An 18,043-nucleotide genomic window follows, 5' to 3' on the forward strand; every position below is an offset into this window, starting at 1 on the left:
CAGCCATGACAGAAAATGTATTCGAAACATTGTATTAACTTGATATTTCACATTTATCAAAATGCTGTAATTTAAATAACTTTTGAAGGAATTACTTTTATAACCTGAAACTGTAGGCACAAACATTTCAAATGTGAAAGAATCCCAAGGTCAAATCAAATGTTTTGAAGAAGTTAAATGGTGAACAAATCATAGCCCTAGAGTTACATGCAACTGTCTCAGAGGATGCTCCCATTATTATACACTTTTTCATAAGACTGATACATCATTTTAGTAACTGAATTCCCATAATGATTTAAGATAGTTGCTTCTAACTCTCATTCCTCATTGTTAATTTAATATATCAGGTTCCAAATTGTCTAGAATAGCAAAGAATCCAAAATATATGCTAAGCTATTTCTACTTAACTCAATTTCTATATTAATAAATCCCTCAGGTTTCAGTGCAATTACAATCAGTCTGCAAAGATGTTCTTCCACAAAGGACAAAAACATTTTGGAAAGACCATGAGAATATTTTGGTTTAAAGATTTAAATAGAATTATTTGCTTTAAACTGATTTTACCTAACACTTTACCAAGAGCATGTCACCTACCAGAAAGTGATCAAGTTTACTTGCTCAGTAATTCATCGCCTGTCATCCAAGACTTCATAACAGACTGTAAATCCATTTTTAGCTTATTACAGTTGTGGTGCTCAGCACATCGGTTTAAATCACTTTGGGTGCCTAAGGTTATGAACTGAGTGTGGAATAAGAGAAGTCTGGGTACATGAACGGCCAGTTACTGCCTCCCAGCTGATGTGTAGTGGCTTTGCTGAACTGCAGGAACCTCTTTTTATATTCTTCTGCTCTGTGTTGCTTTGCCTCGTACACAATAATGTTTGTCACTTCAGTATCCATAGAAGAGGCTTTCACGGATATGTTTTCTTCCTTTCGCTGGCTATGGAGCTCTATCCTTACAGCTTGGTGATATTCTTACTATCTCCAGGTGAGATAGATGTGTATATACTACAGTTTACTATTCTTTTGTCTCTCACTTCACCATGGGAGCCCCAGGAGTTCCTGTAAACCCATGCTGAGACTCCAAAGCATCTGTGCTTCCCTGTGAGCCATGACATCTCATCTCAGAAAGGTCAGCTTTCAAGCAAGCCTTTCACCTTGTTCTGTGTAACCTGAAATTGTCTCTTCAGCAAGCTGATAACAAGGGATTTTGCAAAAAGGAATATTATTCATTTTTATACTGCCTCAGCAAAGCCTCTTCCAGAGGCTTACCCAGGTCTGTAATACTCTACTGTTTGCAGTGATTTCATTTTGAAAATGCACAGCTACGCTGCGTAGTCAGGGGAGTCAGGAATTTTGCTAATTTGGGAAGCAGCTGTTGAAAGGTGCTGTGCTAGAAAAGTCTGAGGGATGAGCTTGGTAACTCAGTGTTAAAATACTTCATAATTAACACTGTTGATATTTTAAACTGGTATACTAGTTATTATCTCATGTGAGAAAAGGCCCAGTCACATCTCTGAGATAACATCTGAGACTGCTTCTGAATAAGAGCTTTCAAAAATGAATGGGCACTGTCACAGATTTCCATGGTTCTGACTCAGTGAGCAAAGAATTTAATGAAGTGGTACATTAACCGTTAAGTGGACTAGGTTTTGGAGATGTTACAAATCAGCAGCATTCCTCCTGGAACTAGCAGGGTTCATGGCATAAGATTAAGCAGGGTGAGTGTTTTATCTTAGACATCTGAGAAAGAAGATTTTACAGGAAGCTGATCTTAAAGAGAAGGCTAAAAATCAGCTTTGCTCTTCACTTATATGAAAAGTCCAGAAAGTTTTAAGACTTTCTTCTAAGAAAAAACTTCTTTGCAAAGATAATTATTTCAATACATGCGTGGCAATAAACCACAGAAATGAGTGCACAAATCAATAGAAGGAGAAGTTTTGAGGGAAATGGTTCGATACTTATGGAAAACATGAAAAAATAATGAAATAATTCATTCATTTTCTCCCTTATTACCATTTAGATGAGCTCAAAGTGAACAGTTAATACAATAAAATGTGATTACTTTTTAAAATATTCAAAAGGATCTGAATAAAAGGCAGTGTCTAAGTATCATATCACAAAGTATTTAGAATGCAATTCTTGCTGTGAACTTATTAAATATTATGTCTGAATAACAGAAGTTTTAATGATGAGAAAAGATGTGAAAAGTACTAAAGATTAATTTCCACTTTTGGGGAATGAGAAGTCTTATATTTCACTTGTGCAGCAGTAGCAATGTCAGAACTCAGGCTTTCATCAAACATATCATGATACATGACACAGAGTTTGAAACTCTTTTCTCTTGATTGCATACAGTTCTGAGATTATTTTAGCTTTCATTTTTGAAACCAATAAATTTCCAGGTCTTACAACCACACAAAAAAGGTTGAAAATGTTCTCTAATAACACAGTCAAACAGCAAATACTAGAGAAATTTTTTATTATTATTTTTAATCACATGATTTGGGTCTAAAAGAGAGTTTCATACAATACAGAAAAGCTGTAGCCTATGTAACATCAGGACAGTTCTCCCCTATGCCGATATACTTCATAACAGCTGATGTTATAACATCATACTTGTGAGGCCACTCTCAGTTATCTTTGAAAGGCCATGATTATCAGGGGAGGTTCCTGAGGACTGGAAGAGAGTGAATGTCACTCCTGTCTTCCCGAAGGGCAAGAAGGAGGGCCCAGGGAACTACAGGACTGTCAGTCTCACCTTGATCCCTGGGAAGGTGATGGAGCAACTAATCCTGGAAACCATTTCCAGACACATGAAGAACAAGGTGATTGGGAGCAGTCAGCATGGATTTATGGGGGGGGAAATCATGCTTAATCAACCTTCTACAATGAGAGGACTAGCTTGGTGGGTGTGGGGAGAGCAGTGGATGTTGTTTACCTTGACTTTAGTAAGGCTTTCAGCACTGTCTCTCATAACATCCTCACAAATGAGCTGATGATGTACAGGCTAGATAAATACACAGCGAAGTGGATTGAAAATTGGCTGAACTGCCAAGCTCAGAAGGATTGTGATCAGGGGAATGAAGTTCAACTGGAGGCCGGTCACTAGTAGCGTGCCTCAGGCATTGATAATGGGTCCAATCCTGTTTAGCATCTTCATTAATGACCTGGATAATGGGACAGAGTACACCTTTAGCAAGCTTGCAGATGATACAAACCTGGGAGAAGTGGCTGATACACCAGGTAATTGTACTGGTGATTGTACTGCCATTCAAAAGAACCTTGAGAGGCTGGAGAGATCTGCAAAGAGAAACATCATGCAGTTCAACAAAGGGAAATGAAAGCCCTGCACATAGGGAGGAATAACCCCATGCATCAATACATGCTGGGAGCCAATTGGCTGGAAAGCAGCTTTGCAGAGAAGCCTTTCTTAAACAACTCCAGTAATTCTATAAATCACAGATCTTACTTGGAATAGCAACATGGTGGGATGCAAGCAGTTAAGGAAACTTTTGATGTGTGTCAAGGATAACATTCATAAAAGCACTTGTTGGGGCAAACAAAGGTCATGCACAGCTGGATCTGATATTCACTAACAAGGAAATGTTGATGACTGAGACGAATGTTTTATTGATAGCTGACAGATTCTGATGAGGAGGTCATCAAGAAGATGAAGCCAGGCTCGTCATGGTGGTGTATGGTGGGAGTACCGGAGACAATAAGCATAAGTTAAAATGAAAGAGATTCAGACTGGCTATAAGGAGAACTTTGTTCACCATGAGGACAGTCACATAGTGGAACAGGTTGCAGAGAGCTTGTGCAGTCTCCATCTTTGGAGATTTTCAAGGCCAGACTGGATAAAGCCCCAAGTAACTTAACCTGACCACGTACAGGTGTCCCTTCTTTGAGCTGTAGGTTCAACTAGATGACTTCCTGAGTTACCCTCCAGAATGAATTTTCCTATGGTCCTACCATCTCATTTTTCTATTATTTTTTTAACAAAACCCATCCTTTCAGAAGGAAGAGTAAAACTACAGAATCTCTTTTAAACTGATTTTTAAATTAGTATTTATTACATAAATCCCCCATACTAAGGCCACTGTATTTCACAGACACCTCATTAGTCATTTTTCCCCATGTTATAAAGGTGAAACTATGTTACTATTTATTTCTGTAACTCTGTTCCAAGTCATGCTAATTGATTTAAATAGCTTTAAATGTATTAAAGAAAACAGTTGCTATCAGTGTTGACCTTGCAGCACGCATCATCTTTTAGATACACTGTTCTGTTACATTTTTAAGAAATCAGTCAAACATTATGCAAATAACCTTGTGTTTCTGATTATTTAAAAACTCTCAGCTTTGAACCTGTTTTGCTGCTTTGCTTCAATTAACATCTGTTGAAGAGATTACTTCAGCCCTCAGAATTTTGTTCTCGGCTGTACATGGTACTTTTCAAACTTTAGACTGAACCTACCCAATCTGGTTTCGAGCTGTTCAGTTAAACAAGACATTGGCTGTTGCATGCACTCTCTTCAAAGATATAAAAGTGTTCTGAATTACTCCTGGCGGTGATCATTATTTGAAATGCAGACCAAATAATATTTATTCTACTGCTAACATTTCAGATTTCTAAAAGTTCACAAGAAAACTGAAAGGATGTGACGGTTGGACTTGCTGATCTTAGAGGTCTTTTCCAACCTTAATGATTCTATGATTCTATGATGTACTTGAAGAGCTGGACCCTGTGGGACTCTCCTGTCACATTGGCAAGGTGCAGAAGGAATATCAGGAAGTGTGGAAAACTTTATTTTGAAAATTTCCTCTCTAAAATGGGATTAATGATATTCTAGCCCAAACTTCACACTCAGTATTAAAAACATGTGGGATTTTTGTTGTTATTGTTGTTGTTTTTTTAGGTTTTTTTGTTTGTTTCTCATATAGGGCATGGCATTTGATGTTGAAATAAGGAAGTCTTAACAAGTGTCGGCTACTTTGCTTTGCTCTGGTCGGGTTTAGAATCACTACCAGGCAGCATTAAGAGAATCAAGGGAAGCTGTTAGAAAGGGAGGTGCCAATGAGAAGACATGAGGTGGGAAGGGTAAGGATGATTATAGTTTGGGAGACTTTCAAGGGAGTTCAATGGGAAGCAGAAGATGTCTGTTTCTTGAGAGTGCAGAAAAGGCACAGCACTTGCTCTCACTCTTGAAGCTTAGAAATTTCTTTAAAATGTCGTCTTAGCTAGTGAAGACAGCCACACTGATCTGCCAGAGATGGGGAAAAAAAGGCATTCCCTGGGAAAGTGTTGTAGTAAGCTTGGATGTACAGCATGCCCTTGTGTAACATACAATCTTAAACATCTGAAGTGGAATTATAAGTTTCAGCTCTTTCTAGCTTAATAGCAAATACTGCTAATTATTTGAGGTGGGAATCTAGAAATTGAGTAAGGCCTTTTGGTGAACATATGCCTCCAAGACATGCCAGCAGAGTATTTTACTGTCATGACCAGTTTTGTTGCCTGTGCAGAAAACAAACATGAAAGGGCAGTCTAAGGCACAGTTGGAAGGTCTCTTTAATTACTGCCTTTGGCAGAATTTATTTCCAGAAATGTTATCACAGAATTGGAAATAAAAATGTCTCCTGGCACCACAAGAGCATTTTCAGACATCACTCTCAAATGTGACACTTCTGAACAAGTTGGAGGAAAAAAGAGAGAATATTGTGCCCACTGACTTCTGACAAAATGCTATAACCCCAGAAAAACTCATTTTAAGAGACTTTCTGTATCATCAGCACTTGCAGTATGGAAGTAAACCTTAATCCCTCAACACCCCTGCTAAACTGCCAAGGCATAACCACATTGCTTCAGCTTCTGCTAGTTTATTATCTTTTTTAAATTTCTGCTGTTGGACATGGAGACGGTGCCTAAGGCTTCTCAGTACTAACCTGCTTAGCTTTTGTTTCTGCTGTGCATAGAGAAGACTTGAGTCCCTTTCAGACTAAGACTAAGACCAGACATGGCCAATATCAGGTAAGATAGCAGGTAAGGTAAGGCCTAGAACATAGAGAAAAGCATCTCTGGAAATGTTATGAGAATACACTTTTTCCCAATATGCTTCTGCAGTGCTTACCTGGCCATAACTCGTTGATGTGTGGTGTCTGCATTTCTGGCTCAGCACTTCACACCGTCTGAGGCAGAACAGACTGCAGGTGGGTGAGGAAGGCTTAGTGGGCTCCAGGCTTCAAGGCAGAAGGTGAGTGTTTATAGTAGGAGGTGGTGACCCTGGGGTTGGATTCCTGGCTTGGACAGGTGAGACCTGTGACAAAAAAGTGGGAAAAGTGGGGAGGATGAGCCTGGGGTCCCATTTTAAGAAGGCAGGTTCTTGTGGCTCCAGAAACTGGAGCTTCTGCTTCTGCTGCATCAGGTAATGCCTGCTATAAAAGGTGGCTCAAGACCACACTGCGATGGAGAGTCCTGGGCTACAGAAGCATGGCTCTTCTGCTCTAGGCTGATCTATTTCCCCTGAAGGTAGGTAGCCAGACTTGGATCAGTGCTCACATTGACTGAGAACCACAAGATCAGAGAAAGTACTACCACATTTTTTCCATGCTGTAACTTCAAAGTACAGAGTTCTTAATCAAAAATTACAGGAGAAAAGGAAAGAAAGAGGGAGAAACAAGTTGCTAACAGAGTACTGAGATCAGTTAAATACTTTATGGAAATACAGACATGTTACCCCTCCATTGCTAAGGTTATCAACTTACTCTCCTGTTCTCTTCACACAGAAGCAGGCAGGACCTGGGTTTGACAGGAGAAGGGAATAGTGCTTTTGGATATTTTAAAATCATCTCATTATTCTCATTTTTATCTGGTTTTGAAACCTTCTTTATAACTTAAGCTAATTGCAAAATAGAGAGTGACAGCTATACAAATCGTACATAAATAAGGACCTTCATGCCTCTGTGTTTTTTATTTAAAAAAGCTTTTTGCTGCATCTCTATACATCAGGTAATAGCCAAAGACCAGTAATGTAAACATGTTATTTCTGTTCTCTTCAGTTATCTTCAGATCAGATGTGGACTGAATTTCTCATAGGTGAGAACACTGTTTTAGAAAATAACTGGAGAGATGCATAGTCTTCTCATATCTAAAACTGTAGATACTATTCTGGAATAAAATATACTGTCACAAAGACATTAACTCTTCAGAATAGAATCTAGATTAAACTTTTCACTAGTTTTATTGGCTCTTAAGATTTATCTTTAGAAATTACTCTAACAAACTCAGAAACGCATTACTCAGTTGCCATAATTAGTTTTTGTAATGTTTGAAAGTCTTTGTCAAAAGACTTTCAGATCAAAGCCATTTATAATAGCTCTGTTTCAAATGTGATCCAATCTTATCGATAATGAAAATTATTATAACTAAGAAATGAGGAGATAGAGAGTATATGATATGAACATAAAAGGAAACTGACTGAAGTCTTCCTCAGCATACATTTCCAGATTTGAAATAAGTTGAAAAGTTGAAAAGTTCTTGTCGATGCTTATGCTTTTATTATCTTTGATCAGCATTGTGATCCATTCCAGACTGCATGTTACATTCCGATGCCATGAATCATTGATGTCTATTATAAAATTGCAGTCATATTAGCTCATCTTTTACTATAATCCCCTAAACCTAAAAGCAAACAAAACACCCCCTTAGAAGAAGAATGTGAAACCTGCTGGCTTTGCTAACCCAAGAGACTGACACTGCTGCAGCAAGACATAACAGCTGCATGGCATGCTCAGAAAAACTGTTCATACCAGTGTACAAAATACTGCAGGCAGGGACGCCTTTGCAATTTCAAAACTATTGCTTGCATCTTATCTTTTAACAATCTTTTTTGCTGCATTGACTGTACTGCGAGTATAGAAGAAAAAGGAGCGTATACTCCTCCTTTCTAATTTTGTATACCAGCAAGACTCACTTTCATCACAGGGCATGGAGAGAGCTTTCCTGGAATTCTCAAAGAACACTTGCCTACAGGTATCTAATCTGCACAGACAAGCAAAGAGGAAGAGATAGATAGCAATAATATTTTACAGGATCTTACCACTGATTTGTTTATCTTAGTGTTCTGCTTTTCCTACTCACCCCTACTACAGAGATCTACAAAACTGAAATATTTAAGTAACTTTATATCTAAAAGCATCTGGCCTAATGTTTAGTGTCGTAAATGCAAAACGTGCTGCAAGTAATCAGTTTGTATCTCAAAATGTAAATATTGGATTGTACCTTGCTTAGCATTATGGAAATTATTAGCAAATGTCATTATTTTTCTATACAGATAACTAGACATTGTTTTACCTCAATAATTCACTTCCCAATGCAGGAAATTCCACACGTTGATCTGCAGCATGTGAAGTACTTCCATGTATTTCTGAACTCAACAGCCATCGTTGTCACAGCATGCCCCCTCTTCTACTCCTTTTCAAGACTGGATGCAACGCATTTTGCTGTTTGCTCCTCATTTACTCATGCAGTCCCGTGTCTTTTCTCAGCAAAGTTAGTTATTAGTCCTGTTGTTTTTTGTTTATTTATCACTCAGTCGTATAACTGAGATCATCAGATAATAGAAGCACTTGAACTGGAAGGAACTCTGAAGACCTTCTGACTCAAGCACAATTTCAAACAAGACTGTCTTCAAAGCTAATTCAGGTTGCTCAGGGTCTTGTCCACATGAGTTTTGAACATCTCCAAGGATGCCGATTCCACAACCTTCCTGAGCAACCTATTCCAGTGATTAAATGCTCTTGCGGTGAAGAATTTTTTCCTTACATCTATTCAGAATTTTCCTTTTAAGTGCTGTCTCTTTCCTTTTCTCTGTTGTGCTTGTGAGAAGACTTGTGCCCCCGTTCTCTATAATCCCCCTTTAGGTGGTATAAGACTGGATCATTCATGTAGGGTGAAAACAAATATAGAAAAATATACTATTCTTGACAATAGGAGTCACTGTTAGTGTCATTAATTCTGGTTTCACAGGTAAGAGTTGTTCTGCTACAGATATTTTTGCTTAGGAAAAAATTTTATTGTGAACTATTTTTAAAATAGCCTATCTATGTCTCTTTTTCATTAAAATCTCTTGTCTCCCTTACGTTTCTGCAGGTCTCGCAAATCTCTCAGTGAATCTCTCATCCAAACTCGTTGTTGCACCAAGGTCTACCAAACAGGAAGCTGACAAAATTAATTCTTCTGTTTTGCATTCTGATAGTATTTTCTCAAGGGGATGAAATAATTCAGAACATACATTTATATGCACAGTATTTGACTATTCAAATGTCTGAAAAAAAATATCTGAAAGAAACTTATCACGAAAATGCGTGAGCTTGTCCAAACAAAAACATATCCAATTTCTCTAAAGAAATTATGCTCTATTTTCCAAGCCCTGACATTTATTTTCTAAAAGGCTTTATGATTGCTTGGATACAAAGTGCTAGAGCCTTGCTTTTTAGGACTGTTAATCGCAGGATTACTCTGCAGAACACTTAACCACAGTCTACTCTCGGAAGACGAGTACGAAATGTACATCATTTCCATGGAGACACCATATATTCTCCTGGCCCTGGTGGAAGAGTCCTCAACCCCGCTGGACTCAGTTCAGCTAGGAATTTGCAGAACAAGACACATGACTTCACAGGGGAACTCAAGCTCATCTTCACCTAGGAAGAGGTTTATCTAAGAGTTTTGAACTCCTTGATTTATTTCTCTTCTTTATTGAAGAGGAACTATAAGAAAAGTTAAATTCCTAAGATAGTTCATTTTTTTCTTGGGTAAGCTGAAAGCATAGTCTGAATGCACATACTAAGACTGAGAAATATCCGTTAAGAGTTGGAGATAGCAATATATTGTATCAGCATATCTTCTCACTGATGAGAGTTCAGCATGAGAAGAAACTACTGCTGAATCAAAAGTAAGTGTCTTCTTAGGAAGGGAAAAAAAAGGGGGAAAGCGAGACAAAAAAGAGAGAGGCGCAGAGAGAGAAAGTGATAATTCAGTCTCCCTGGGCTTTTTTTCTGTTTGTTTTATCTAGCAGGCTGAGAAATATACTGTTCTCTCCAGATGAAAAGGTGAAGATGGACTTCACTGGAATTGAAAGAGGTATTTAATGAACTCTGCTCATGATATCCCTGGTAATAGAACAATGGATTGCAGTGAAATGCCTTATTTGCTTTGTATTCACAGGAGTTCAACTTAATAGTAGAACTTAACATTCTACTAGTAGAAAACCAGGTTACCCATCCTGAAAGTGCTTTCTAAGTAATAGGAAGAGTAAAACAGGCAGGCAGGCAGTGCGGCAAAAATGTTTTGCTATTCTGTTGATTTTTTTTTTATAAAGGAGCTATACACAATGCTCAGCTTAGATGCAAATGCTGAAATGCTTTCTCCACAAAGTGATGTATGATACAACCTCCCCACAAAGTCGGAGCTATTCCCCTTCAGTATGCAAAAAGATGGAAAGTGTCATGGGGGAGTGGTATGAAAACACATATGTTTCTCACCATTCCTTCACTGTACAGTTTAACAACTACGTATCACAGGAGGCACTCTACCCCTCAAAGCCTTAAATGACATGTCCCATCAAAGTCCTTGATGTAAACAATATGAACTATTTATACACTTCATAAAGGAACTGCTAACTCCCCTCCTCCTCATTCAGTTGCAGAGTTGTTTTGCACCAGGAGGGGTGCAGGGTTCTTTCTGGATCTCAGAAGGAAAGGCACAGCAGCAAATGGTGTAACAAAACTTCTTTAATAATAATAATAACAACAGCAATACCACAACAATAGAAATAGGAAGAGAAATATAGATAATTAATAAATCTTACGTCTCTTCAGGTGCTGGGAACCCTGCTCTCCTGCAGCATTGGACAGGCCCCAGATGCATAGCCACAGCACGCTGCTCAGATCCCATCCATGATGAGGTTCACTCCCACCCAATACCATGTCTCCTTAAATATAGTGTAGCAAACAAAACTGTACATCTTGTTTTGACAGGTCTCTTTCTTTATGCCCACCGGAGCATGCCTAGGTAAACATATCTAGGAATTGTATCCAGGAGCAGTACATATCCAGAGCCTTCCAGCATGTTGCGCTCTATTGCTGTGTACCCGGGGTTACGCAGCAGTCGCTCGTGCAAACATATGGGTCTATCAAGCACAAGACCCAATATGGCTGTCAGGGCTTGCTCAAGATCACTGACTCCTCGAACACAATGTCTTCCATAAGACTCCCAATGCAACAGTATTTCTTGTTTGCTTCCCTTGGGGAGCTAAGACAGAAAAAAGTATACAAGAAAGAGGGGCACAGACTGGAAAAGAGACTGTGATGGGATGACATCCTGTGGCAATTAGTGTATCTTTCCACTCTGGAAAGTCTAACGGCGCCTACAGTTCTCAAGTTTTATCATTCCTCTGCTGTCAACAAACACCTGTGGAATGAGGGCTGATTTAAATGGAAGATAACACCAGCTGTTGATGTTAGGCTTTGCATTATCTTCAGTGACAAACAGGTGTGCAAAAGATCTACTTATGATGGGCTCTGTGACCATCCCCTCTGTGATGGGACCTGTGCTCTTTCAAAACAGAAGAAAGGCATACAAATGTCATACAAAGGAAGTGTTATGAGTAGACTTAAACGCAAAAAGTTCAGAAGCATGAACATTAATATTCACTGCAAAAATCCTCTTTTTTTCTCTTAAATATCTAATTCAGCACTAGATGTATCTGCCTTGTGGACGAAACAGGACAGCATAATAACAGAGGCAGTAGAACTGCCAGAGTTTGAAGGTATGGTGTGATCAAGGCAGGGGGCCATGTGAGACCACATTGGTCTCCTGATCAAGGAAATTCAATGCTAATTAGTAGACCTAGTATGCAGCCTTGCCTCTTCAGTGTTCCTGTAAGGATGCTTGTTAAATTATTAAACAAAGTTACCTGAAGGTAATAACTCATTTATGTTCCTCTATTCTTGGATTCCTTAACTGAGACTGTATTGCCTGATTTAAATTCATTTTTTCTGATTTGTGACTGTACCAAGTAATTGCAGCTTGAAATGAAATGAATAGTGCAGTTTCTCTGAATCTATGAGACTTTACTTCCCCTCAGGGGTACTGTGAAGATACAATAGCAATGTATCATGCACACTCATAGTATTGTGATGAGTTCCAGACAACAGTTTGTGAAGAAAATATTTGGTTTTTTCATCAGAGTGAATTCTGAATGGTGTATAGTAAACAAGGTCTCACTGAAAAATAAGGAGAAAAAAACAGATAATGAAGAGGCACTTGCTTAAATTATCTCCAGCTAGGCTGTCCACTGAAAGAGGTAGGATGACCGTGAGAAACATCTAATGAAGTTCTAAGGCTCAGAGTGGACTCAGAGATAGTCAACTTCAGGGTCCAAAATCTCATTATCTTCTGTTTGTGTAATGTTAGTGACAGTTCTTGACAGTTCCGAGAAGTGTCAGAGCCCTGAGGGCACTAAGAGGCCTTGGTCAACCTCACCCCTGGGCTCCATCCACCCCTTCTGCTCATGAGTCCAGGCCCATTTAAGCTCCGTCCTGGGCTGTTAGTCCCTGTTAGTCTGATCTGTGCTGTAGGTTTGCTTGTCTCTAGCTGTATCATAGCATGCCTGTGCCTGGCCATGGACCCGATTGCTGTGCCTGAGCTGTGGACTGACTACCTGATTTGACCTCAGGCTTGTCTTGCCACCTGCCTTGAAAATGCTGGACTAGATCTGACAAAAAGTAGCATTAAATGATTTGGCTTACATTCATAGATGACTCCTTGTCTTGCTTCAAATGTGGTCATGGATTTTTGCTTTAATTTTCAAGTCTGAGGAAAGCATAGTTTTCTTGGGGCTTGGGAAAGAGCTACATATGAAAACAACATTAGGTCTCAAAACTGACTTATGATCAAGTCTTCTTTGGATCACAGTATTCTTCAGTAAGAGTTTTCATTTTGCTTGCTTACTTCAAATGAAGTAAGAGTCTTCATTTTGCTGGAGGGCAAAATACTCTTACTTGAGAGATGCATCAGTCACATCAAATCTTCTCATAGTAGTCAAGAAATTCCAGATTAGACTTTTGAAGATAACCAGGAGTCAGGGAGGGGGGTCATTTACTTTTGTGGCTTTGAAGGAGATTTTGAACACTGTATGAAAATGTGCTGTATGAAACTGGAGTGTGCTTCAGGCATAGAAAAGGCTCCAATCCACACTTGGATATTATTCAATCACACAGCCTTTTGTGCCTCAATCATTACAGAATCTAATTAGTTAAAATTAATGGATGGGGTTCTCATTTTCTTAAATTTATATGAGCACTTATTCTATGTAATTTTTCACCATTCACAACAGCTGCAAACCTAGTCAACAGGCAGTCCGTACTTCAGCCAGCGTAGGATGTGTATTTCTTTCACTCTTTGACAGGTAACCTTGTTCTTATCAGACAGCTTGAACAGTGGACCATTAAGAATTTATTACTCCTTGCAGAAACTTGGCTGTAATAACAACAGAAGCCAAAACAGACAAATTCCATAGCCCACAGCTGATTTTTGTCTTTTCTTTATGCAATTCCTGTGAATCCTTCCTTATAAAAAAATAGATTCTTCAAACTGAGGAAGAAAATAATCTAGTTATTCTGTTATTCTAATCTTTTGGTTTTAGGAAAAAAATAACAATAGCAAAAATATAATAAATTTTGCATAGATAGTTTCTATCTATGCATTCTGTGAAAGCAATAGTCACAGGCAGAATAGTCCATAGGATTCTTTAATGTGAACTGTACGTTGACACGTGATTTCCCAGCTTAGGATAATATATCCTTTTGTTCAAAGTAAATATATCAGTAAGTAATATTTATCTAGCATTTATATAATATTTATCTGCAGTTTCTTCCAACTTTGTTTGGCCAATACCACAGAAAATTCTTAAGTGGGTCTGTGAGATATTATGTGATGATTTTCTACAAAGCTTAGAAGTTACCAGATACCTTCAGTTCACAGGATCCTATTCAAAGAATTATAGAATACTTTAGGTAGGAAGGGACCTCAGAAGGTCATCTAGTCCAGTCTCCTCTTCCAAACAGGACTAATTTCCATGTTGTATCTGGCCTTGTCTCATCACATTTCAGAAATCTCCAAGGATGGATATTTCCCAGGAGGAGTCTGGCTCCATCTTCTCTGCCACTCCCTTAGGTAAAGGAAGACTGCAGTGAGATTTCCCCCTTCCCCTCCAACCTTCTTTTCCCCAAACTTATAAACCCAGCTCCCTCAGCCTCTCCACATACATAACCTGCTCCATCCTCCTAACCATCTTCCTCAGTGAGACAGTTCAGTTTTGTAGGCAGTGGCAATCTAGGGTGGCGGCATGTCACTTTAGCCTGAATGGCCAGCTCCCAATCCATATTTGGATTGACTAGGAAGCCCTTCAGCACAACAGCAGCTGAAAGGTGGGCCTCTGGATGCACAACAAACCAGAGCCAAACAACTGTCACAAACTGATAAAGAGCAAGCAAGGCAGTAATTTTTTTTTTTTTTACATATGGATACAGAATTTAATACTAAAATACCACTTTGCATTCAAATAGCACAGAGAGCCTAGAAGCAAGAAATTAAAATGAGCTGCTTTTAATGTCCTAGCAAATTGCAGAAGGTACTTTAAGGAGTATCCCATATCTAGCTTTGAAGTTAGCCCTGGTTGGAGCAGGAGGTTGGCCTAGATGGTATCCAAAGGTCTCTTCCAAATTAAATTACTCTGTTTTTATTCTGTACCTTGAAGCACTCAAGAAAATTCTATACCATACTTAAAAGAACATTATCTGTAACGACAAGAGCAACTGACTGACTGGATGAAGGAAAGAACTCTAAAAAACTTTTTAAAATGGAGATAAAAGAATATATAGATACTCAAGTCCAACATTTCAAAATCACAGGATGTTCCTAAAATACCCACTAACCTGCTAGTTAAAGCTCTCTACCAGTCTGTTTTCCCTGAATTTTCACTCCAACCGCAGTCTCTCATTTGCATCCCTGCCTCACTCCCTCCACTGTGTCAGCACAAACGCCTGTGGAGTGACACAGCAAAAAGGGCATCTCTTACAAAAGGACATCCCAAACCCTGCTATTTTATATCCAAGCTAAAAGCCCTGGCTCCCCTGCTCAAACCCATTTTGTTTGCTCTCTCCTTAGCGTGATGAGATTTATTTTGTACAATACAGAACAGATTCAATAGGATAAAGTAAACAAAGACTCTTTAATCCCGTCTGAACTAGACTGCAGGTTGTGGTATTTTTTTGAACTGACTGAAACCAGAATTCAAGATGTGATGGCTATATCACTGGGAGAAGTATATGTGGGGAGGTGTCTCTCTCATTTTTGGTATGAAAGCGATGAACTACCTCACATGACTTGACAGGAAGAAAAGTAACTGAGAATAATCAGAAGGTCCTCCTTTGGGGGTAGGTCTAGGGCTTAACTACTGCAATGGGCAGAATTTAGGTCTACTAGTTTAAACACTAATTCACTCTTGGGACATAGTCTGTTCCCACAGGAATCTCACATGAAATTATTAACTGGGGTTTCCCCCCTGTCTAGATAGGAAAGCTGATTACACTTTATAAGCTTTCTTAACACATGACTTTTCATCCTCACCTTCTCTTTGTTTCCCCATACTTTTTCTCTCCCCATTCACCTTGAGCCCTCTGTTTCTTCACCCTTATCTCCTTCCCAAAAAACACCACCTCTAATTAGTTTTTCCCATTGGTCCCTGTTTTGCCACATATGCATCCAAATTTGGTGTTTCTGTTATCTAGGTCATTTAGGCCTTACATGATATTACTGTTATGGTTACCCGGACACTGGGGGTCTTGCAGGATTGTGCTCCCCTAAAGACCCCCAATACTCCTCTCCAACTGTCAGTGAAGTTTGACCGCCTCTCACATAATTCACTCATAACCATCTGCGAAATCTGGCCATTTCTCAGGGCACTACCTGTAACTTTTGTCAGCTTCATACTGTGTTATTCGTTATGTTCAACAATTTCTCATGTCATGTCCTGTAGTTTCTCATGGTCTGTTCATTTAGCTAAATCTCAGGCTGTGACCCAGTCATCTGCCTGCACACCTTAAGAAAGCCCATTCATTAAATGGATAATTTTCTAGTGCTAATTTGACAGGAGACAGGAGACAGCTCTCTATTGCTGTGATACTCTACTAGATCTGTTAACTGGTGCTGTGGATTTTTTGATTGCATTTACATAAAATACATTCAGCTCTTTTTCTTGATGCATGCAAACAAAAATTCATTTTGTTTTGCACGATATTCTAGTCAGTAAAATCATTGTCAGTATTACAAAGAAAGCTATGCTCTCAAACTGTGCTCCAGAAAGTTTAAGATGGCGAAAGTTGCCAATTTTCTGATTACCCTCAGACAATTTTACATGCAAGTTCGCAGAAAATGACCAATGAGCTACTATTTGTCATCAGAGATCTCATACGTGCAGCCATGCAGCAAAAGTTTTTGGGAGCACATACTCATTGCATTTGCAGTTTCATTTTCAGCAGGCAGATAAGGAGAAAAAATGTTTTCAATAGAGAAAAAACAGAATAAGACAAACTAAAACTTCTGGGAGTGGGCTGCTTAGTTATTAGGAAAAGGTAGGTGGAATATAGCTGGAATTATGTATTACATTCTAAAGGTGAGTGATGTATGTGAACAATGTTGACCAAGGACATTTGCTCAGTCCTGGCTACTCAGTCCTTTGAATCCTGACCACTTTGTGTACTAGACCAAGTGACACAGCTGGAAACATTAGGCAGATTTGTGAACACAAAAGCCCTTCCCTAAAGCATTTATGAAACATTGATGCTAACCTCTAATAAGCCTCCCGAACTTGCTAAATTCAGCAGTACATTTCCAACGTACAAAGTATAGCAAAGGGATTTAGACTGTGCAAGAAATCCGTGGCAACCAATCAAAAGTTTGTCAACAGAACACCACTAATACCGTGACGTGACAGAATCATCAATGTAAGGACCATATTGGGTCAAACCTAAAATATATCTTCTTGGTGCTGATTCCAGTATCCTGCTTCTCCTGACCAAGAGCAGCTGGAGGACTGAGCCTGCCCCCCTCATATTGCTCCATTTGTTTTTCAGCCACCTCAGAGCACCAAGCTGATATATGCACGGAAGCATCTTTTGTAGCTGCAAATTCTCTCTCCCAAGGGGTAACAGTCAGCTCAGAGCCCATCTTTTTATGCGTGTAACTAGGATTATTCTTCCCCTTATGTGCATCACTTCATGTTTATCTAACTAGAATTTCATGATTCACTGTAGTGTCCAGCTAGCACCATGATGAGTTTCTGCTGTAGTAAAAAATGGACACTTTTTTACCACACTGGTACCTCAGTATCGGCTGCAAACTTTGTCACCTCAGTGTTTACTTCCTTTTCTAGCCTGTTGATGAACATGGTGAACAGCACAAGCATAAGCCCAGATCCCTAAAGAAATCTACCAGTGACCTTACTCTACTCTCAGATCTGACCTCTGCACACTTCACCCAGCACACCAAAAGCTCTCAGGAACTGTGGAGGTTAAGCAGCCACTATGAGACAGAATTAAATCCTGTGGTAATGTCTGTGATGCTTAAGTCTTAGACTGGCTGCACTCTTGTTACAAATGACAAGAGAGAAGATTTCCAAGTGATATAACTCAGGCATCCAGACTAGGAACAAGGAATTGCAGAATAAAGTTTGAAAACCAAGATGCTCATGCAAAATCCAGGCACCAAATTACAAAATGCATAATGAATTTTCATCTATTCTAAACCTTCCTGTACCTGAAGTGATGATTTTTTGCCATGTGAAGCTCTGAGTGCTCTTAAGGAGACCAGAGACTTGAGACTTAAAGTCCTAAATCTCTGTTGTGGTTTAACCCGGCAGGCGGCTAAACACCACACAGCCGATCGCCCGCCCCCCACCCCCAGTGGGGTGGGGGA

This window comes from Aptenodytes forsteri, unplaced genomic scaffold (assembly GCF_000699145.1).
Source record: "Aptenodytes forsteri isolate BGI_AS27 unplaced genomic scaffold, ASM69914v1 Scaffold194, whole genome shotgun sequence".
NCBI lineage: Eukaryota > Metazoa > Chordata > Aves > Sphenisciformes > Spheniscidae > Aptenodytes > Aptenodytes forsteri.